Here is a 24,857-nt window from a genome sequence, read left to right on the forward strand (position 1 = left end):
AGTATACAGATAACTCCATTATATTTAACCACTTCAAGATACTGTAGTTTAGGCAGAAGCATGGTTATTTAGCCAGTCTTATATTTATGGATAATGCCATTACTTCTATTTTTGTTCTTTTCAAGCAATGCTAAACTAATCACTCATACTCATATCTTTATACCTTTAAGAAGATACTTCTGAGTAATAAAAACCTTAAAGTGTAGCACGTGTAATATCTGTCAAAGGTTCTTTGAGTCTTAGTGAGTGAGTGGAAGTTGTCTCACCCCACAAAGTCATGTTTATGGAAGGAAGGACTGCCTTGAGGAGAGTTTTCTAGATCACAGAAGCAATATATAATGTTTAAGACATGGAGATAATATGAGAGCAAAGGATGGCTTCACCGTTTATGAGTCTTGGAATGAAGAAGATGATGCAGGCAGGGTTGATGGGGCATGAAGAAATCAAGAATCTAAACTTGATCCACTCCCAGGTGCTAATGACTGCTACGCTCTTGAAGAGTTGTACCTTATCAAGTGATATGGGTTCTGTAAAGTAGTAGCAGCTGTCCACTAGAGAAGGATTTCACAAAGCATAGAATACAAACCACTGATGGTATTAAAGATAATTGTTCATGGAGTATGACCACATGACAGTGGGTATTATAAGGTGTAAAAGTGTATATTTTTCAGTAGTTAGTCCATTCAGCAACTTTATGTGTTAATTTGTTTTTAATATCTATTAAAAGATGCTACCCTGTCTTTAAACAACTACCGCAAAAAAGTAGGCATTAGGCTGAGTATATTCAGGAAGCCACAGTGTCTAACATTATTTTATATTTATTGTATTTCTTCTTATGTGACCTTCTACTAGTAGCTATTGATGCTGGTTTCCCATGTATGAGAAAGGAGTACATTTTCTTTTCAAGCAAATTAAACTTTAATTCAGTTTTAATAGAGGAATTTTAATAAAAACCTAACTAGTCTGGGAGAAGTGTGGGGAATGATTGCAAGTAATGTCTCCTGTATCAGCCAACCTTGATGACTGCAACTTTAGTTTTGCCTCTAAAATCACTGAATGTAGCCAACTCTATGCCTGGGTCTTATTCAGATAATTATAAACACATATGACTCTTGAGTTGGGACATGGAACTCACCACATGAAGTGATTGTTCTCAAACCCTCTCCCACCAGTGTTCCTGTGACGGTGACCAGAGCCCCAGACAAAGCCAGCCTGACTTCTGGCAACTTATTTTAGAAATCATCCCTAGACTAGGATGAAAATAACTGGAAATGTTTTGATCATTAATATCCTAAATCCAATTTGGGGAATGGCTTACAACATTCAAAGGATTTCACCCAGCCTCAATAAAAAGGTTTGGAAATTCATGTTTGCCAATGCCCTTTGGAAAATAAACCCAAGGATAGTTTTACTGCACTCGCAGTGCAGTCCTAGCACAAACATGTGGCAGATGCTTGAAATTTGGAGATCAAATCCAAATTTTCAGAAGCACATCTTTTTTGTATTCTGAGAAGGAAAAAAGTAAGCCCAGAATTGGCCTGATTTGACTGATTATTTTTTTTCTAAATCCCATAAATGGAACACATATTTAGGAATTTTATGTTCACATAGTATTTATAGGTTATCTATGACTCCTTGAGATTTTGAAGAGTTATAGCTCTGTACTAGGCTTGCCATGTTTTTATTTTTTTGTTTTCTTTAAATGCCAAATAAGCTGAAGTCTATCCTGGGAAACTGGTGGGTATTAGATACTTTTTTTTAGGTCATAAGTTAAAAGATTCCTAATACTCACAGACATTCTATGTCTAGGAATGTTTGTTAATTTGAGCCCCCTCTCTCTCCATGTGTATCTTTAATCTCCCCACCAGCTGTCTCCCATAAAAAGATATTTCTGTTTTTAGTTACAAATCTGTTTAGAGATAAAACTCACTCATAAATACACAACCACATGCAAAGATTTTTTTCTGCTGACAGTATAGAAATAACTCCAGATGAAAAATATTAAAGTTTGTTTAGAAATAGAAAATGCATTCTGCTTTCCTCAATGGAGGCCCATGCTTTGTAGATTTTCAGGGTCTTTTTATGACTCTGAGTGAGCTTTTCTTGGAGAGCACAATCTTCTGTTAACTCTGTGATTTAGTTCTTCTTCAAACAGTCAAAATTGTCGGGTACATTCCTAACTGAGGAATTCACTCCTTGCAAAGGCAAGTATTGGTCACCTGAGGAAAAGAAAGAAAGCTAAGAAGTGGTTTCTGTGCACTGTCATAAATGTGCTTACTATTACTTGAAAAAATGATTCAACTCTTCACTCTTACTTGCTTGTGGGTTACGTTCCCTGGAAAGCAGGTGAGAGTTTATGCATTCTTATTTCTTAAGTATTCTTATTTCCACTGTATCTGCCATATAGTATTTGATCAGTGCTGACATATAGATTGATGCTAATTAAATTATTATGATCTTGTTATAGAATAAATTGTACAAAAATGAAAATGTAGGTATTGCTTCTTGCCCAGTAATTTAGAGCTTAGGACTCTATCTTCCCCACATATTCATCACTAATTAACCCAGATAAAGGGGCCGTTCTTTCTTTGTCTACTGGATTGGTTATTGTCTTAGCAGACCTCTCATAACCATGTCCTACCTCCTGTTGAAGCTCATTCAGTAATATCTGATACAATTTATGGCCACCATGCACTGAACAAGGAGAAATGGAAATAGATCATTGCTGCCTGTACTACATCAACCATGTAACATAGCTACTCCTAGCTCCATTTTATGGATGAGAAAATTACTCAAGTTCATAAGAGAGACTACAGGCCTATTTGACACCAAATCCCCAGATATTCTATGACATGAGGTTGCATCATTTAAATAGAGGGATGGAAGGAGGAACTTCAAATGACTTGTATTTATCAAACCGTGCGGTACTTATTTTACTAGCTTTCTCTCATCCTGTCCTCACTAAAGGCTGATGAGGTCATTATATGTAGCCCCATTTAGACTCAAGGAAATAAAGACTGAGACAACTTATCTAGATATGTAGGACATAGAACCAGACCATGGTCACATGCTGCAAAGAACTCACCATTTTGGGTAATAGTTGAATTTTCCTTTAAAAAGCCCAGTCATTGGGGTGCCTGGGTGGCTCATTCGGCTGGGCATCCAACTCTTGATGTTGGTTCAGGTCATGATCTCACAGTTGTAAGATCAAGCCCCACATCAGGAGACTCTCTCTTTCCCTCTGCTCTTCTCCCCCCACACTCAATAAATAAATAAATAAATAAATATGAAATGAAATACCCAGATACATGAGAAGCCAAGTTTATCTATCTCAAGTTATGGGATTATTTCATCAAGTACAGTTCTTATACTAGTATTCAAAGATGCAACATGCCCTAAAGCATTAAGCCTGGTTTTAAAATATTTGCATATAAAACTTCATGCTGTAGATTCAAATCACCAGCTTCCTTCCAAAATACAGCAGTTGCTTGCTGTCAGAAGGCCACAGTGGGTGTGATGGTGGCTGCTGCAGAGGTCACACTTCTCCATCTACCCTAATAAAGTTCTGTCTTCGAATCTGCTAATCTTATAGATGGTAAAAACAAGACCCTGGAGGGAAAGGGATTTGTTTAGAGCTTCCCACCTGATAATTTCCTTATTGACCAGGATATACTAAGTCAGCAAAAGAAAAACCTCATCTTTCCCCCATTTTTTCCCACATCCAGTCAATTTTTATTTAGGATCACTTCCTCAGTTCAATGACTGTTTTTATCCTAACTGTGGATTTCTGTTTAAATGGTGTATGTGTGTGTATGCATGGTTAGGGGGTGGTTAAGATGTTTACATAAGAAAAAAAATATCTGTCTATAAAATTTTAAAATCTGGATTACTTCAACAACTTCTTCAAAACATCCTAACTGGTGTTTTGTTTACTTGTGTCTACATTATCTTTTCTCCACCCTCACAGAGTCTGCCAGAGTGAGAGTGGCGTTTCATAAACATAATCTGATTGTGCCAACACCTCCGTGTCTCCCCTACACATTCAGATTTCTTGTGGCTTAGGAGAAGAAGAAGAACCCTAGAATAAGAAAGGCTCTCTAACATCTGTTCCCAGCATCCCTGCCTGCCCTTATTCTCCCTCATCACCCTGTGAACTGCAAAGGCTTCAGCCACACAGAATTTCTGCATGCTTTCCACATACCCCATAGTTGCTACTGCAACTTTGCACGTGCTGGTTCCCTCTTCTTGAATGCTCTTTCAGGGGCAGAGTCAGCTCAAAACTGTCTCTGATGCCCAGTGAGTGTTGCTTAACTATGGTGCTCCAAGCAATATTAAATATGGAAGAGTCTGTTAAAAAATGCTCTGTGTGTGCTAATCAGAGTTGGGGGCAGCCCAGGACCATTTGCCATTTCCAGAGTTGGATGCTGCAAATGAAAAATGAGCTGACAAACTTAAAACTCTTTGCAGAAGCCGCTGGGGAGAGGATCTGGCAGCTGAGGCAGCCAGGTTAATACCTGAATTAGAAGGTGTTTGTGAGCACCCCTAGCTGCAGGGCTCCTTGCAAACAAAAGCCCCTGGGGTGGGCCCCAGGTGGGTGCCCGCCCTGCTGCCACCTGACTGTGAGCAGTAGGCAGCCTGATCCTTTTTGGACTTGTCATCCACTAGGCCCTGGGGAATCACTTTTTCTATTTTAGTATTTTAAAAAGCATCCATTGGGTCTTTCTTGAGGCATTAGAGGGAATGGGAACAAAAGCTGGTAGCCAGACCTAGCCTCAAATCTGCTTTGCTTCACAAATGAAAATTCCTGTGACATCACTTTGCGGTAGTGTGTCAGGCTTTGGGCTTATGAAAATAATAGCTGATTAAGCTATTATCCATCTTATCATGGAAAACAACAAAAATAGCATTTATTACACTTCATAATCTTGGCACTTTACATACATTATCTTATATATCCTTCATCTTTTAAAAACACACTTAGTGTTTTCAGTTCAAGACACCAGTGTTTCGAAACTGTTTGTATAGTTTAATTAAGCCAGCCATGCGGCCGGGTTTGAAGCCAGGTTACTGTGCTCCACATTTGCACTACCTGGATCTTTGTGCCTTCATTGTAGTTCACTGTAACAATTCAGAGCCTGCAGGCATTAGCCTTGCAGATCAGGGAGGCCAGAATATGAGAATTAAGATGATCGTAGATGGAATTCTGGCTATCCCAGGTGGCCTGGGCAGCTTGTCTGAAGTTCAGGTGTGTCTTCTAGGCTGGCTTAGAAAGAAGAGGATTCCACTCCTGATGGAACCCAATCACAGTAACCCCCACTGACTTTCCAGGGAGTAAAACCTTTAACATACTGGTGAGGTCCAATATTTTTCAAAGGCATGGCAAGAGAAATAATATTCTTGGAATATGGCCTGGTGTATATAGAGCCCACCTATTCCTCTAAGGACTCTAAATCAACTCTGGATTAAGCCAGACCATCTGCCATCAGCAGTGTACCTGCAGAGTATCATAATATGTCCAACTGTCACCACCATGGTGAGCTCTGGAAGTCATCCCCTGGCCCACTCTAGGAACTGAGTGAAGGTCAGGAACCAAGACTGTGATGATAGAGTTTGTAGTTGGGATGATGTCAGTACATGTTATGTTACTTTTAGCTGATCAGGACATTTGGGTTGCGTATACTTCCAAACCTAGTTTGAGAATCAGAGATGGTTGTGAAAATCTGAACATTTGATTTCCTTGCAACCTTAAGGGTAATGTGAATGAAGACTGTGAATTGCATAATTGATGTGTTGTTGGATTTTTTTCACATTGTGGCTAGAAAGTTAGAGCTAAATGTGAGGTCAACTTTAGCAAGTGTATGAAATCTTATTCCATTAAAAGTAAATGGATTTCCTCTGTCTCAAGTAGTGTGTTAGGATCTAAGGATAATTGAATGCACAAAAAACAAACATGGCTCCCACTCTCATGGAGCTTAGAGTCTAGAGGAGGAGAAAGACTTTAATCCACAAATCATACTTATGAATGAATAATTATCAATTGAGATAAGTATTGTACAGGAAAGGAATAGGGTTCTGTGAGGGCATAAAAGAACATCTGATTTGAACTAAGGGCTTTCCTGTGGAAATGACACATAAGTTAACAGGGAAATTGAGATGTTGAGGATGGTGGTGGGACAGGAGTTGTGCACTGAGGTTAACAGTGGAAAAGAACTGCATGTGCAGAGGGCTTGTCTCCAAAGGGAGTATGGTTCACTTGGGATATTGGGTGGTAGGAGCTTATAGTTAGGAGACAGTGATGCTAAACTGACCTAAAGAAGAAGATAGAAGCCAGAACCACATGGCCTTGTACATCAGGGGAAAATTTGTCTTCCTCTGAAAAATGCAGATCATCATGACCTTAAGAACAGTGGGTCTCAAAGTGTTCGCCAACCGGCAGCATCAGCATCACCTGGAAATTTGTGGGAAAGGCCAGTTCTCCGGTCCCTCCTCAGAACTACTGAATGAAAAACTCAGGTGGAGGAGCCCAGCCATCTGGGTTTTTATAAGCCCTCCAGGAAATTCCAGTGATTCTGAAGCTGGAAGAGACCACAAAAGCACAGATATGAGGCATGGAAATGGGTGTGGTGTATTGATGGGGAGACGTGGAAATGGCATGATGAAATCAGCAACAGGCAAAGACTGCACTGGCTGAGTCGCAAGGGGAGGTCCTGGGAGCCTCTAGGAGGCCTGGGGAAAGTGGATCCTCATAGGGATTCATTGCATGGATGTGCCCTGGTCTCTCTTTGTTTCATTGTCTTCACCTGCTTGCAAATGTATGTTTCCTTTATATATTGCATTACATTTAAACTCTCTTAGTCTGTTTTGGAATAAGGCAGAAGATATATAATGCACATATGTATTTTTAATTATTAAAGGGAGGTTATGCATTTGTGAATTATCCTCTCCCACTTGAGGATAGCAGCCCCGGCCATGGGGTCACTATAAGGGCAGGCTCGGAAGACAGTGGTCACTTACTGGCTTTGCAAAACTTTTCTCCTTCCCAAACCTAAGCTGCATGACAATAAACATGCCACAGTCCTGCCAAACTAAATTATTAAATAAAAGCAAATGACATGAAACTGCAATTTTCAAAAATGAATTATTTCCCAGTTTATTTCTGCTCTGGTTGATTTAAATGTAGTGGGCATTTTCCTTGTTTTTTAGCCAGAATTCAGGACATAAAATGATTTGAATCCAGCAGATTTCAGAAAAAAAAAAAAAAAAAGACAACCAATGATGGGCAAGAAGATAAAAGGAGCCAGTGCATTGAAAGTGCTGTAGGTGTGGATGAGGCAGGGGCTTCAGGCTCCTTATATTGAGGACACCTGTCTACACACTGATCCCTCAGCACTGATCCATTAGCCCTGTCTCCAGATTTGTGACTTTGTTGTCTTATGGTGTGTATCAGGTACTGGTTTTCTTCATACCCCTCCATCAGATGGTTCTAACATCAGTCCATGGTTAAGAGCATCTGTACCAACTGATATTTTAGAAAAGGGTGGGGCACAGAAATCACTACACATACAATGTAGTTTGCAATGTAATGTCTTTACAGAATTATCTGCTCAGCCACTGGCCTGGCACATTTAGCATTCCAGAGGCAAAGTCTTGAACCTGAAATCAAAGATCTAGCTTCAGTATTGAGCTATTAAACTATCAACATCAGAATGCCATGTGGAATGTCTAGTGCATTTTCATAAATGCAGAAGTGCATTTTCATAAAGATTTGGTTGGGGCTTCTCAGTGAGGTTCACCTGCATCTGAGTCATCTAGGAGTAGTTACTGAAGAAGTAAGAACCCCAGACCTACAGAATCAGAATTTTTGGAATGGAGACTTTAAGTGTGTTCTACAAATGACTCTCATATACTTTCAAATCTTAGAACAATTACTGCAGTCACCTGTGCCTTCATTCATTCAACAGTATTTATTAAGCACCCATTATGTGTCAAGAACTGTGCTTGGTACTGGACATATAGTCATGGGTAAGATAGCCTTGGTTCCTGCTTTCTCAGATTCTTCAGTATATTCTTTTGCCATTTTCTCTCATCTTTCCCACTTTCACAGTCTGGTATTTATGATTTGACTAGTTTTTATTAGCTTTAGCACCTTTCATATACTGGTTAGAACCTTAGGGTTAGGGGCACCTGGGTGGCTCAGTCAGTTAAGCGTCCAACTTTAGCTCAGGTCATGATCTCACGGTTCGTGGGTTCAAGCCCCGTGTCAGGCTCTGTGCTGACAGCTAGCTCAGAGCCTGGAGCCTGCTTCAGATTCTGTGTCTCCCTCTCCTCTCTCAGAAATAAATAAAAACATTAAAAAAATAGAACCTTAGGTTTAATGGAATTTCTGTTGTATTAAAAATGTAACCGCGTTATTCACCAAGCCCCAAGTGATTGGGTCTGTCAAATGGCTATTCAATCACTCCTTCACTTATTCACTCTCTTAGTTTATCACTTATTTATTAACCCATTTATCCACCTACCTATCCATCCATCCATTCATCCATCCACCCATCTATCAATGGTGGCAAAGTCTTCATAATAAGATAAAATCATACCTTATTTGATTTCTCTCCAGCCAGTTAAATAAATGAAATAAAGTGTATTTTCCTTATTGTGAGGCTATACTGGATCTGTTTGCATAGAATCTATAGCTCTTGGATCTCATGTTACTTGACAACTTGACGATCACATCCCAGGGACAGAGTTACAAACTCCAAGATGCCTGTTTATTTTGGATAGAATGTTGTCGTGGAGACCTGATGGGAACATGCTGCTGAGAGCCTCGGTTTCTGGGAAAACACAAGGCTTAGCTGCCATCTCTAGTGTGATTGACTTGCTCTTGCTTAATGATGATTCCACTATTCCTAACAACCCATACCCTGCCCAGCTCTGCTAAGAATGTCAATTTCCCTGAAAACAAGGCTCAGGTTTTATTGCCACTTATGTCTCCTAACTCTTCCCGTTAATGGTATCGGTCCTAATGAGGATTAAACGGTCTGACTCCTGGCAACGAGAACTGTAAGAACCTTAATGGCGCTGCAGCCATTTCATGCATGTCGTAGTTTCTAATGTTGCCATTTTTGTGATTGAGACACTTCTGCAATGTACAGTGTGTGGGGCTTTACCACAGTGAGCTTTCCAATGAGAGACAGAGAGAGAGAGCTCACATATACTTATAGTAGGTCTTTCATAGTTCACAGAGAATTTTACATTTATGATCTAATTCACAACAGCCGAGGAAGGAAAGTGGAACAAAGTTAGAGGGGCTGGGAGAGGGGGCATATGTTTCTCAGATAGCATGCGATTTTTGAAGGTCGCGTAAGAAAGAGAAAAGAGAAATGGTAAAGCAGACAATCCAGCCCACCTGAATCCAGGCAGAGTGCTTTATATTGCCTGGCCATTCATAGTGCGCTCCCTGGCCTGGAAGCAATAGCATTATCAGGAGATTTCAGGAAATGCAGAATCTCGGCTTGCACTTCAGATCTGCTGAATTAGAGTCTACAGTTTAACTGGCATGATCTGTAGGCCAGGCTTATGTATGTGAGAATGTGAGAAGCATGGTGTTTAGCATATACTACTGTTAACTACTATCTGCCCTTGAGACGAACACATCGCTGATACTCACCTTTGGAAAATCCGTGGGGGAAAAAAAAATCTTTAATCCTTAAGAATAACTCTGCTATGTAGAAGATGTTTTTTATAACTAGAGATGTTTTTAAATACTTTAGTGTACAATAATGGAGACTGAGTAAATTGTGGTACCCCCATACTTATTTTTTTGCTGTAATTGCAATGCTTTAAATAAAAGCTTTTTAATAACAACGGTAAGCGCATATATATACATACATATATATGTATATAATTGAAAAGCAGATTATCTAAGTACATATAAAATGAATAAGAAAAACACTTGAGGGAAATATGAACTGGTTTTAGTCATTGTTCTTTTTATACATAAACTTTTCATTTTAGAAAAGTTTTAGATGCACCAAAACTTTGTGAAGATAGTATTGAGGGTTCCCACGTACCTCACACCCAGTTTTCCTTAATATGAACATCTTGCTTTAGTATGGTGCATTTGTGAGAATTCATGAAGCAATATTGATATGGTGTTATTAACTGAGGTCCATATTTTATTCAGATTTCCTTACTTACCTAATGCCATTTATGTATCTCGGACTCACTTAGGACAAGGTATTATATTTAGTCGTTTCTCCTTAGGCTCCTCTTGGCTGTAACACTTTCTCAGAATTTCCTTGGTGTTGATGACCTTGATATTTTTGAAAAGTACTGCTCAGACATTTTTTAAAAATGCTGCTCAATTGAGAGTTGTCTGTTGTCTTCCTCATGATTAGACTGGACTCATGTGTTTGGGGGAGGAAAACTACAAACATAAAACACCATTTTCATCCAGTCATATCAAGACCACAGACATGCTCTCAAGATGACTTGTCACTGTGGATGTTAATTTTGGTCACCTGGCTGAGATAGTGTTTGTCACGTTTCTGTGTTATAAAGTTATTTTTCTTTATTCCCTCCTTTCCATTCTGTAGTGTTTAGATGGAAGCTTTTTTTTTTCTAGTGTTTTTTATTTATTTCTGAGAGAGAGAGAGAGAGAGCATGAACAGGGGAGGGTCAGAGAGAGAGGAAGACACAGAATCCAAAGACGGGCTCCAGGCTCTGAGTTAGCTGTCAGCAGAGATCCCGATACGGGGCTCAAACCCATGAACCGTGAGATCATGACTTGAGCAGAAGTCAGACGCTTAACCGACTGAGCCACCCAGGCTCCTCAGGTGGAAGCTTCTGTAGTCAGTTCCACCCCTTGGGTGTGGTTATTTCATAAATTTCTAAAATAGTTAGATTCTTTTATCAAATTATGCATTTCATTCTGGGATCCTGTGTACTCCTAAGTGATATTTTTAAAATTTACATATGTTAAGGATCACTCTGTGCTATAAAGTTCTCTTGGTTTCGACAAATGCATATATGGTCATATATCTACCAGTACAGTAGAATTTCATCACTGTAAAAAAATCCTGTTCTTCACCCACTCGACCCTATCGCTTCCACCCACTCCCTGGGCAAACACTGAGTCTTAACTGTTTGTATTGTTTTCCTTTTTAAAGAATATTATATAATTGGATTCATATAGTATATAGCCCTTTCAGACTATCTTCGTTCACCTACTAACATGTATTTATGAGATTCACCTATGTATTTTTGTGGCTTAATAGTTTATTACCTTTTAATGTTAAATGATATTACATCCTACAGATTTACCATAGTTTATTGTCCGTTTACCTGTTAAGGGATGTATTAGGTTTTGGGAAACCACGTACATGATAATTCCTATTAATTTATTTTTTTGTAGGAGAATGGGCCATAGTTTTTTGTATCTTTGCATGCATCCATTTTTTTGTTGTTGCTGAAACCAGACAGTTTGAATAATATAATGTGGAAACCAGTAATCAGATACTGTGCCCCCCTTGGTTTGTTATAGCTGCGCGTTGTGGGTGGGTTTTTTTGTTTGTTTGTTTGTTTTTTGTCTAGTGACTTTTAAGCCATCTTTGTAAAGTCTGTTATTTGTCATGTGTGGCCACTGAAGTCTGTATTCCATTTGCCAATAAGCCAGTGTTTTGACAGTTTCCTTAAACAAAGGGAACAAAAAAAGAAGAAGAAAAAGAAAGATACAGTCCCAGTCTTTGAAGATTGACACTGTTGAGGTATTTGCATTGCTTAGAGAGTCCTTTTACAGTTCTGCCCCAGTCTTCACTACCTGCTCAAGCAGAGCCTCAAGGTCAGCTAGAGGTGAAAATGTAGGGTGTACTAGGCTCTTTTTTGAGCCTTTGTCTGGCCTGGATGTGTGCTTGGCTTTCTCCACTTCCTGGTATATGAGAGAGTTTTTCAAAGCCCTTCCTCTCCGATGCATGGCCTTTCCCAGCCTCTTCCTCCGCAGGAATTCTGGTTTCTTCTACCCTATAGAAACCAGTCTTGTGTTCTTAATTTTTCCAGTCATGACAAGCCCAGTTCATCCTCCATGGCACTGCACCTTGTCTAAGGGCCAGGATTCCTTTCGTGGCCAGAAATATTCATAATGCCTTCTACCATTTTCCAGACCTTGTAAGAGTTGACAGGTACCACATTTATTACAATACAGATCTTCTCATGCATCTGTTTTAGTGCCACACAAGTTCTAATGGAAAAATAAACCCTTAGGAGATTATGAAACACATCGTATCTCTTTTGTTAGTTTAGTATTTAGATAAGTCTCCACCCTGTGTAGACTTTTCCAACTTGCGGATAGAATTGTATGCACATGTGTGATAATGTTACCTGATCATTGGGAGGGGATTGAGACACTAACCTCTCTGTTGTACTCCAAACCTTACTTCTACCAACACCCATCAGCATCTGGTCAACTTGTTACCCACTCTCCTCCATTTTACATCTCTTAATCTTTCCACCTCCATTGCAGCTTCTGCCTTCTCCACTGTCTGGTAGTGATCATAGAAGGGAATGGCCTCAGGGTCTGCAGTCAGGGTCTTACTAACCTTTTCCTTGCTTGCATTTGTAGTGTCTTGAGTCACTGTTTTAGTACTGAGGTACTCCAGCCATCTTTTTTACACATCATAGATGCATAGATGCTCCTGCCAGCTCTTATGCCATCCATCCCCATGGCCACTGTGTTCACAAATATTGGCAACTTAGCTCACCCAGTTGCCTCTGCAAACACTATCTTTAATGCCATGGCCTTTCTCTCCCATAGGTGGTAGTGAGGTTTCCATTTCAACCTTTGGGGAAATATTACAATGTAACCTGGAGAAGGTAACTCCAGATTCCTATCATTTCTTTCTCTCCTTTTCATCTTCTTGGCTAGTGAAGACAGCATGGGATCTCCATTTTTTCATTACCTCTTATGGGCATTTATATCGTCCCCTGACTAGAGTGAGCTTAGGAATGGGGTTAGAAATGAGTCACTTGAGTTTCCTTTTGTATACTAGACTGCATCTTCATTCTTTTTTATTCCTACCTTGGTTAAAAGTGGCAACATATTCAACCTCAAGTAGATTCAAGGCAAATGCTCAATTGCTGTTCTTTTCAAAGATCATGTGGACTGTTTTCTTCCTCTTTTCTTTTTTTTAAGTTTATTTATTTATTTTTGAGAGCGAGAGGAGAGTGAATGGAGAGGAGCAGAGAGAGAGGAAGGAGAAAATCCCAAGCAGTCTCTGCACTGTCAGCATAGAGCCTGATATGGGACCCAATCCCATGAACCATGAGATCATGACCTGAGCCAAAATTAAGAGCCAGACACTTAACTGATTGAGCCACCCAGGCACCCCTATTTTTTTTTTTTCCTCTTGAAGGTCAGCCCTCTGACAGAGTAGAAGTTATCCCTGGCCCTTAGCTTTGGCTTCTGAAGACAGGTACAGATTTCTCTGCATGACTAATTATTCCTGAATTGCTGGACTAGGATGGTTCTCATAGCATTGAATGCAGTTTTCCTATGATATCTTTATGTTCACCTTGCTTTTCAACATGTTCTCCACATGGCAGAGTGATCTTTGTAAAATGTCACATCATATCACTCCCTTATTTAAACCCCTCCATGAGGCTCTCTTTTACTTTAAGGAAAAACTAGTTTTCCTCATGACTTACAAAGTCCTGCATAGTCTTTCCCCCATTAACTCTTTGAAATAACTTCCTCCTATTCTTATATACGTTCCCTTCACTCTGTGCTGTTCCCTTGGCTCTGCTAAGCATGTCCTTACATTTGGTATTTATTTCTTCCAGAAACACTCTTCTCCTGTAAATCCCATAGCTCTTTCCTTGACTTGCTTTTGGTATTTGCTCAAATGTTCCCTTAATAAGAAAGGCTTCTACCTTTCATTACCATTATGAATGAAATAGGGGCCACGTTGTTTCTTCATGGAATGAGGAGGTCAAATAACTTATCTCTTTTGATCACTGTAGGCTATTCAGAGTATACCATATAGTAGACACTCAGTGTACATTTGTTTACTGTATATATGAATGAATGGATGAATGCAAGTATAAATGAATTAATGTATGACTATATGTGTGGTTCCCTCCACCTGGCTCAGTTCTTGATGGGCAGTGCTTCTGTCTTGCTCATTTCTGTACCTGCTAATAGTGAAGGCAATAATCACTATTTGCTGAATGTAACATAGCAAGAATCACCCAAACAGGGTTGGTGTGGGGGAGGAGCTACACCCATTGTCTTTCAGCTTAAGGCCTACCGAATATCTTTCAACATTAAAAAAAAAAAGAAAAGAAAAGAAACTGTGGTGTTTTGATACTCACATATGCTGAAATTAGAATCTTAACTAAAGGTGCTGCCAGATGTCCAGAGAAGGTGTCTCTGGGCTATAGGCCTATGTGTACTCAGAGTTAAGTGACTATTTGGTAACAATTCACATTGACCAAAATCACAAGAGATAAAAGTAGAATTCAGAGGTCAACATATTAATTTATAAAGGCATATTTGCAGGTTGTACCTTACAAATAATCATAATATGTGTGCTTATTGGTAATTCTAAATAATCCACATCGTACTTTGCAATTACTCCATTGTGAACAGCAATCAGAGAAAAAAATGATAAGATATCTTGTATCTCAGGGTGGAAGAGACACCTCTTGAACTCTCCCTGGTGTCTAGAGTATATTTAGTGTCTCTTTCCCTGGAGAGTACTGAACCAGTATTGACAAAGTGTTGTTCTCCCATTATTCTTCCTGGATGCAGAAATGCCCTCCGCTTTTATTTTTTAAACATACATAACATCAGATTTAATAGTACCATTGACCAACCTACAAGATTCTTTTACATCCTGTTAAGCTTAAACTGAATTTCTTTTATTTTTTTTTACTACTTAAAAAATGTCTTTAAGTTTGTTTATTTATTTTGAGAGAGGGTGAGAGCACAAGCTGGGGAAGGGCAGAGAGAAGGAGAGACAGAATCCCAAGCCATCAGCACAAAGCCCAACACAGAGCTCGTACCCACAAACCAGGAGATCATGACCTGAGCCAAGATCAAAGCCAAACACCTAACCAACTGTGCCACCCAGGCATCCCTTCTTGACTGAATTTCTAAGCACATCAATTCTTGCCTTTGAATGAAATAAATATGACTTAAGGAAAATTACTGGAGATGACTAATCTCATGGATTTGGTGAATTGACCTCTCAAGGAACAATTAAGCCTCCTCTTTTAAGACCTCGATCCTTGACCACACATTGTTTAGTTACCTTGAATCTCTCCCTGAATCCATATTTCCTTATAATGTCTACCAACTGATCCAATTATACTGCAATTCATTAATAGTTTCAGATGATATAACCATTTTTCTATGCTCATTAACCACCATAATGATTTCAAGATCATGTCCTGGGTCCCCACTCAAAATAATGGTGTACTCTTGCCCTTTAGAAGTTCTACTGCATATGGTCACAGTAGATTATATCCTGTAAAGAGATCAAGCAAAAATACACACAAAAATAACTTGAATGCTGTCCCCAAAACAGCCCTCACTTTCTTTGTTAAATTACTCTACTCAGAAAATCCAGTGTTTCTTTTGGACCTTTGACAATAATAGTGCAGTGCACTGCACTTGAATGACACTTTGAATCAATTTTTATAATTGTTTGCACTTTCCTTAACTTACTTCCCCCCCCCACTGCAAGGAAAACTGTGATCTATATGATCTATATGTGACCAATGAAAAGCATCAGTGTATCATAAGGAAAATATTATTTGAGTCAATAAGACCTGGGGATGCACATATTGCATTGTCTTTTACTGATCATTTGCTCTTACTCAACTAAATAGTAGTTTCCACACCTTTAATATGTAGCACAGAAGCATCTCCCTCATGGAGTTCTTGGAAGGATCAAGGGAGATGCTTAATGCACCTGGCTCAATGCCTGGACCCTAGTGGATTCTCCATAGATGCTATTTTTCTGTTCTTCTCCCTCTGTTTAATGTGGAACACATAAGTGGTAATGAGTGTCCCCCAAGTAGGTATCCATGGTTGCAGAATGACAAAGCATTACATTTACAGTGTACTCATTGCTCTAGAGGTCTGCTCATCAACATGACACACATCCTGATTGCAGACCAGGAATCAGACCTGATTGCATCTCAGTGCCCCCAACAGTCTTTCACTCATATCCGTCCTGCAGTACCAACCGAATTCTCCCAGTCTCACAGTTAGCTGCTTATCCCCCTGTCTTCCTCATGAGACTGCTTCTCCCCTGTCCCCCAGCTGGAGAGCTGTGCTGTTCACTTCTGCCTCCTGCACAGCCCACAGTGTGATACCTGAAATATAGCAGATGTTAATAAAGGGACATTTGGGAGGACTGTGGCCAGAATTAGCCAGCTGTTGTACTGGCTGGCTGTTATCAATTTCTCAGTATCTCTGCTTGACAGGTTTCTGATTTACAAACTTCTCCTGAATGCCAGAAACTATGAGTTAACTCATTTCATCCTTAGGCCAACCGTGGAAGGTAGATATTGCCCCTGATTTGCAAACCAGGAAACAAACTGCAAGACTTTACATGGCTTACCCGCAGCCAGATCATTCTTATGGAGTAGAACTGGGATCAAGCCTGGTCAGCCTAGCCCAGACATACAGCAGTCTTGACAGTGAGGTGTTACCATTGAATAAAGGCTACCATGGATATAAGCATCTGCTTGTCAGCCGGCACCATGCTCAGTTACATACATTATTTTCTATTTTCTTTTCCTATTTACTAGATTGTAAGTTTCTAATAGGGCAGGGATCTTATGTCTGTCTTATTCTCTGTATCCCTAGCACCTGAAACATTGCCAGACCTGGAGTAGCTGCCAATAAATATGTGTGGAGTTACTGAAACATTATGCAACATCTCTCTGAGACAGATGCTATTATTATCTCCATTTATTATCTGTTAGGTAAATAACTGGAAACTAAGAGAAGTTAGTAACTCACCCATTGCCACACAGTTGTAAATAGTAGATCTAATATTTTAAATGATGTCTGTTTGACCAAGGACTTAACCTCTCTGTTGATCTGCCTAAAGAAAGTCAGGTAAGCATTTATGAGCAAAAAAATAAATTTCTTTAAAAGGTGGCATCTGCTCTTAGTATGGCAACAAATTCCTTAGCAGACAGAAGGACTAATGGGTCAGAAAACACTTCTCAGTCCTGGCCCCTCACCTTTCTTTGTATATTGCTACTTTCAAAATCATTAAGCCTGTGACTGTTCATGGGGTAATTCTGAGCATATGACGATTGCCTCTGAGTCAAAAGCTGTATCCCAACAGCTTAAATGTAACAATGGTAGGTTCTTTTCAAAGGGTACATTTTGCCTCACAGCTGCCAGCTCTGGTTTCTATACAAACCTAAAAATAATGATCTTTCCATTATGGGAGCACTAGTATTGTTGCTCTCCCTCTTAGCTTATATTAGTGCTTAAATTAAACACTCCTAGTCTCCAGGGGTTTAAACTTGGCCAGGAAACTTTTCCCGAGGCCAAATAGCGGAGTTAGCTCTGAGCATGAGGCTTCTACTGCAGGCTCCTGCAGAGCCTGGGGCAAAATTACAGTACCAACATTTGCTCCAAATATCATTGTTTGTCTGCTATAAAGGTCACTGATAGTCTTTGTAGGCAACCTCAGCACACTTTGCAATGGCAGACCTCTTTCTGTCTGCCCTACCCATTAAAACAAGGCACAAAGGGACATTTCCTCTTTTGGCAAGGCTGCAAAGGAAATCTTTATTCAAACACTTGAATGTAGGAGTTATCATTAAAGATCATAGGTACCCTAGTGCTTTTTCTCAAAAGCATGACAGCAACCTTGTTCTAGGGATGTCTGGTTCTTGGGGGAATGGGGGTATTGAGGGCATGGGCCAAGGTGATCAGGTGAGATAACCTAGCTATAAGGCAATGGATTTGGAGTGGAAGGTGAAAAAAGAGAGGGAAATGTAGGGTGGTAGAGCAGTGGAGAGGGGAGAGAGGAGCCTGCAGCTTAAGGGACAATGAAAAGTGCTGAAGAAAAATACTTTTATAATCTATATAGTTGTCTCCAAATGATCCTGCATCATTCTCAGGTCCTGTGATCTGAGAGCTAATAAAGAGTAATAATTATTTTTTTCTGTAAAATTTACAGAGGAAAATAGTAGATTTCTATTTTTTGTTTTTCCCTTTCTTTTTTTTTTTCTTTTTTTTAACTTAAGTGTTTGCATCTGCCATTGCCACTCTACTGGCAGTATGGTATCATTGCATTATTATGCATTTAGGAAGGAGCTGCTGAACATCTTGCCAGTGTGGAGTCTACCAGTCTGCACACACAGATCTTGACTTTGATAGTCAGTTAATGTCCCCTTTGCCTAACTCCTTGTCTATGATAATCTCTGGGGGAGTGCTTTAATTCAAGATGTCATAGAGATGACAGGATTAGCAGATAATGCTGGAACCATACTCTGGAGTGAGAACCAGGGACTGTAAAATACACTCATAACCGAGGCAAAATTATACACAACATGTGACAGATGGCATCCTGGGGGTTCCTAATACTATTTTCTAATCCACTTTTATCATGGAATTGCTTAAAACAGAAGTCTGAAGACTGATTTCCTTAGGTTGTCCATCTTCTGAGATTCCTTTCTGTATTATATATTCCTGGTAGATCTTAACCCATGTTAGTTGGTGCTGCAAAGGTCAACTTCTTCAATCAGCCTGTATTTTTAAGCCCTGTTTCAAGGCTTGTTTTAAATACCTGTTTGTCAATTACATTGCTGATAAGTCTTTGCTTCCCTCTACCACGCTCTGCAGATGACACTACTGCCACGAAGTCATCTTGGGAGACGTCTGTTCTACCTCGTTTCAGTCTTACGAATTTTTTCCTCACATATGAGATTCTCTGGTCTCTGGATTCTTCTTCCAGCAATAGCTCCAAAAGTTTACCTTGAAGAGTGATTTTGATATTGGATCCAAGCTGAAAATATATCTCCCATTGGAAACACATATGGACACATGATATTCTAATGACACTTCAATAACCCTTCCAAGTGCAACCTCTCAAGATATTCTTGTTTAAATATTCCACATCCATTTTCCTGTGGCCTCCTTAAAAAATATCCAAATAAATACCCATCAAGAAACATTTATTAATGTAAAGATTCAGAAAATGTTAATTAAGATTACCTTAGCAGCTTTTGCCCCCTCACCCCTCCACCCTTAATGAATGCATTGTAGGCAAAGAGCACAAACTGTAGCTTCTGGCTGGGAATATTCTTAGTTTATATGAGGACATAGCTATGTAGTGTGTTTCAGTGTGCCACAAAGATGGTGATGTGGTCCAGATTTTCTACCTCTTGATCAGTTTTGAGAATCATAGATGTATATCCTATTTTATAGATTGAGAATTACAAAATTTGAATTCTGTTCCTGGGTATTCTGTTTACTTATTGTAAGACTGTATGTAAGCCCTCTGTTCTCATCTAATTTTCCTCAAGCTATACAATGGGAGAGGCATGCTGGAAGGTAGTCTCCCAATTTTCCTGGTCATTGTTTTATAGTATAAGCTGCTACCTTGCTGTTACCATCACTGCTTTTTTTACTGTTACTAATATTACTCTCCTGCTGCCATTATCACTGCTACTGTTACCATTGCTGCTGCTACTGTTTACTCTGCTGCCAACATCAGTGTAGCTACTTCATATTTGCATACAGGTTTCACTTAGAAAGTACCTATATATTTTTCAGTTTAAAACTGCAAATCAGATGCAGCATGAGTCCTGAGGGAAGAGGTGAGCTTTTTCATAAATAAAAGACGCTGCATTTTCTTATTAGCAACATTTTTATTCCTCAATCAGCCATCACCTCAAGAAACTTTCCTTTGACCGAGTCAGCCCCTAAATTCCTACAGCTTTATTTCATCTTGATTAAAAATAAAGTTAATTTGATTCTATTGGATATTTGTGCATCCAACAGTGAGAGAATAGACTCTGAAATCCTGGCTACAGCCACTCCAGCAAAATATCATGTTATTTTAAAATTTTATTGTTGTTTTACCAAATTCAAGTATTTTTTAACCTGGAAATTGTTATATTTGAATATTTCCTCTGGGGGGGGCAGATATGATTGATGTTATTTGCCCTTTTGAGTGTTAATGGAAATGTCCCCATGATTCCCCCCCATTCATCAGACACATGTGACAGGCTTAGCAACCAAGTTTCTCTGCTGTTCTATTTCCCTGACTCAAAAGGGTATACTCTTCTCAAGTCCAAATCCTTTGTCCCAGTGTAAAATTGGCAAAACATTTCTCTGATTTGGACTCTCTTCCAACATAGTGATTCTGATTTTGTGGCAAGAAGTTGGACCATTCCTGAAATGGGTTGGAGAGGTATAATGCAACCTTCATTCATAATCTGAAGATCTCAGTCATCCGTGATATGCCCTTCTTAATGTGATCTAATTAATTCAGGAACCTGGTGGTATACACTACAGGTACTGACCTGTAAGCCCTGAAATACTTTCAGATGAATTCATACATTCCTGACCCCTTGACACCCAAAGATAATGGTAATGATTAAATCCTTGTTGTTCAATGTACTTCCCACTAGCCAGCATCACTTGAACAAATAACTATTTCCATTGCATAATTCCTCCATATCAAAATGTGAAAAGATAAAGACAAACTCTTCCAAGACGAAAGAGAATTGCAGTTACCCTCGGTGATGCTTTCACCAGTCAGGAAATGGAAGAAATGAAACAGTATGCCAGATCTTGACCTAAAGATCAATAAGACAAAGAATACTCATCTGGCCAAGTTAGCCTGTGACCTCGCCTCACAGAGGTAAGAACCCAGGGTAATTTGCACCAATTACACAAATGCCTCCTTTATAAGCTTGCCTCCTCAAAAATCACTAATATCATAGGATCTTTGTGAGAAATGAGAATCGACAACTGTGAGGGATGTTATATAGAAAATGCTGGAAAAGTAACTGCTCGCTTGACCAATTACCGTATTGAGGTCTGGCTGAGGGCTGTTATCGCCACAGACAGAAGCAACGCTCCCTTTCTCCTTCTTGAGAAACAGCAACATGGTCTTGAATGACATTTGGCCCATTGAGCTTTTACGTTTGTGCACAAGGGAAGTTATAGTAGGAAGGCTTCATCAATGGCCCCTGGTGGATTGGAGAGGAAAGATAGAGGGAGATGGTAAAATGAAACCATGCCACAGCCCTGAGCAAGCTGATTCTGGCAGGCTGGGGAGGCTTTGACAGAGCCTTTCAGAACTGACACCTCTGAATTTGTGAACACCTGGAATTGTCTCTGTTCGATGTGACACACAGAAAGGGGGATCTCTTGCACACAGTTTCTTCACTTGTTAACCAAACACTGTAATCACATAAGGTTAAACATTTCTGTGGTCTACTCCAGGACTCCACCTGAGGAGATGGAGGTTAAGGACTCTGATGTCCCCTAAGACCACACAGTGTGGTAATAGCAGAGTTAGTTTCGGAGAGGGAAATTGGTTCACTGTACTTGGTTCAGAGTCCTTCTGCTTGACTGTCTATGAAAGTGTTATATGTTCTTTTCTTTTTAAGTTTAGTTATTTATTTTTGAAATAGAGAGAGAGGAGAGAGGTGATTGAGCAGGGGAGGGGCAAATAGAGAGAGAGGGAGAGAGAATCTCAAGCAGGTTTTGTACTGTCAGCACAGAGCCTGACATTGGGCTCCATCCCACAAACTGTGAGATCATGACCTGAGCTGAAATCAAGAAGCAGTTAGTTGCTTAACCAACTGAACAACCCAGGCACCCAGGGGTATAAACTTTTTAATAACTTCTGCCTCCTTTCCCTTCTCAGTGAACACTGATTCTGACTACTTCTGGTATTTCCCTGATACAAGAATCATTTTGTCTTAAATGTGTCTCTCTTTTTTTTTTTAAATGTCAGACAAGAATACTGAGATTCTAGAGTCTCTAACATCTTTAGAGTCAAATTTGGAGTTAATAGCGTATGGACTGGTACAAAGCATACATGCAAATACTAATAAGGCAGTAGGGAATTGGGTAGCATTTTCTGGGTAGAAACCAGATATGTGCGTGTGTGTGTGTGTCTGTGTGTGTGTGTGTGTGTGTGTGTAACTTACCTTGACTGGTGTCAAGTCACAGTGTAAGCTTCACTGTGACTACATCTAAAATTACAATTCTTGAATCTCCATCTTTAAATTCCTCAGATCAGTAAATGACACTACCATTCTCTCACTTCCGTTGCCCAGAAATCTATGAGTCATTTATGAGTTCTCTTTTCCATACCCTCTCATTCAAATCTGTCAATGAGCTCTCTGCCTCCCAGACTGTATCCCATTGCTGTCCAGATCTTATCACCTCCCTCCTACCAATTTTTTCCAAAACCACCATTATCTCACATGAATTGCTCCAAAAAAAAAAAAAAAAAAAATCCCACCTAACTGGCATCCCATCCATTCTTGCCTCTCTGCAGTCAACTCAGTCAATATCCAGCCATTTCCTGCAAGAGAACTTCCTTGACTCCACTCTGTAAAATAGGACCCAATCACCCTCTAGCTCCAGCACCCTTCCTGTCACCTGACACTACTCATCGTTATCCCTACTCTCCATTAGAATGAATGTTACTTGAAGGCAGACTTTATCCTTCTTATTCAAGATTTTATCTCTGGAGCTTTTAATAGCCCTGACACATAGTAGGTAGTCAACAAATATGTAACAAATAAATGCATAAATATGAACATTGTGGTTGGTGGCCACACTGAGAATTTAAATATTTTATTGCTGTCCATGCATATTTTATGACATATTTAATTTTTTAATCTATGCATTTTAGAAATGATAGTATTAATTATGACAGTTGAAAATAATCTGGTTGGAATGAGAGTCTTGATTTTTATATGTCGGCTAAATAGATTCTGGCAATTAGAGTCACTTGAACTTCTCTTCAGAGTCATCCTTTTTTGTTTTGTTTTTGTTATTTTGTTATTTTTTATTTTAGAAAATTACAGATCAGTGTTGAAACCTGAGTAATTTTGCATCTGAAATGATAAAAGTGTTCATAATTTACTAGCTTACAACTAGTATTTGCATGTTCTAAAATACACTGTTTTTCTTTTTTTATTTATTTGTATTTATTTTTTATTTTTATTTTTTTTACAAATAGTTTATTGTCAAATTAGTTTCCACATAACACTCAGTGCTCATCCCCACAAGTGCCCTCCTCCATGCCCATCCCCCCCTCCCCCCCACATCCATCAGTCCTCAGTTTTTGTCAGCATTCAAGAGTCTCTCATGGTTTGCCTCTCTCCCTTTCCCCCACCATTTCCCCCCTTCTTCTCCCCCTTGTTCCTCCGTCAAGTTCCTCCTAATCCTCCTATACGTGCAAACATATGATATTTGTCCTTCTCTGCCTGACTTATTTCGCTCAGCATAACACCCTCAAGGTCCATCCATGTTGCTACACATGGCCAGATTTCATTGTTTCTCATTGTCATGTAGTATTTCATGGTGTAGATAAACCACATCTTCATTGTTAGTTTCCTGAGGAACCTCCACACTGTTTTCCAGAGGGGCTGTACCAGTTTACATTCCCACCAACAGTGTAGGAGGGGCCCGTTTCTCCACATCCTCGCCAGCATCTAGAGTTTTCTGATTTGCTCATTTTAGCCACTCTGACTGGTGTGAGGTGGTATCTCAGTGTAAAATACACTGTTTTTCATATCTTCTCCTTCTTTGTGTTTGGGTGGTAGGAAAAAAACAAACAAACAAGGAACTGGTTAGGAGACCAAGCTCTAAGACCATCTTCTGTATTTTCGTCTCCCTGAACTCAGTTTCTCTGTTTTTAAATTGGGGACTCCATGGCCAGGCCTTTCAGGAAACTTCTGTGTTATTTTTTATATGTGGAATTTTTGGAGGCAAGTCTGCCTAGTCCTCATCAGTGTCTGTCTCTAAAGGACCCATTTCTACCCTTTGCTCCTCAAATAGACAAATTGGTTAATCCATACATACATACATAGCTACATAGAGAGAGAGAGACTAAAAATAAAATCAGACAAACAGAAAGCCATGCCACTGACCAGCTGTTGTCTCAGTTTACCCCAGGCCATGTCCCTGCTTCTCAGAAAGCACTGAGTGAGGGGGAAGGAGCTTCAGGGCCATGAGATTGCCAGGGTTGTTCTCAGAAGTAAGTCTGCCATTTTCAAAGTTGATATTCAGAGCAAGTTTGTCGACCTAGGAAGAGCATCCTTTGTCTCCTGAGAATTCCTGGATTCTCCCCATTTTTTTCTCAGTCATTTCCTTAGCCATGGCCCCTGTTAACAGCAGTGATGCATATTTCAGCCTCCCTGTCCCGTGGCAAACACTATTCATGATTCCTAGCACTGTACACAGAATCCCAAAGCTATCACATGCTCTGATCATTGTTTCCCAGATGAAATATTCTCTCTAAATCTGTGTTTCTCCATGTATAGTCTGCAGTCCAACTGGGAAAGGATCATCTGAGATGCTTTTAGAAATGCAGATTTCTGGTCCCCACCTCAGACCTACTGAGCCAGAATTTTTTGGTGCAGGTCCTTCCCTATTTAACAAGTTGCCACAGTGATTTTCATGGTCCCCTGTTTATTCCCATCTTCCAACCCATGGAAATCTCCCTAGGTTCTCCTTGTAGTTCCTGGACAGGGGAAGGAGGGGAAGAAACCATTTATCCGTGTGTGTGTGTGTGTGTGTGTGCGCGCGTGTGTGTGTGTGTGTGTGTGTGTGTGTGTTTCACAGGTGATATAATTAG

This window comes from Hyaena hyaena, unplaced genomic scaffold (assembly GCF_003009895.1).
Source record: "Hyaena hyaena isolate Hyena2069 unplaced genomic scaffold, ASM300989v1 scaffold_301, whole genome shotgun sequence".
In the NCBI taxonomy this organism is placed as follows: domain Eukaryota; kingdom Metazoa; phylum Chordata; class Mammalia; order Carnivora; family Hyaenidae; genus Hyaena; species Hyaena hyaena.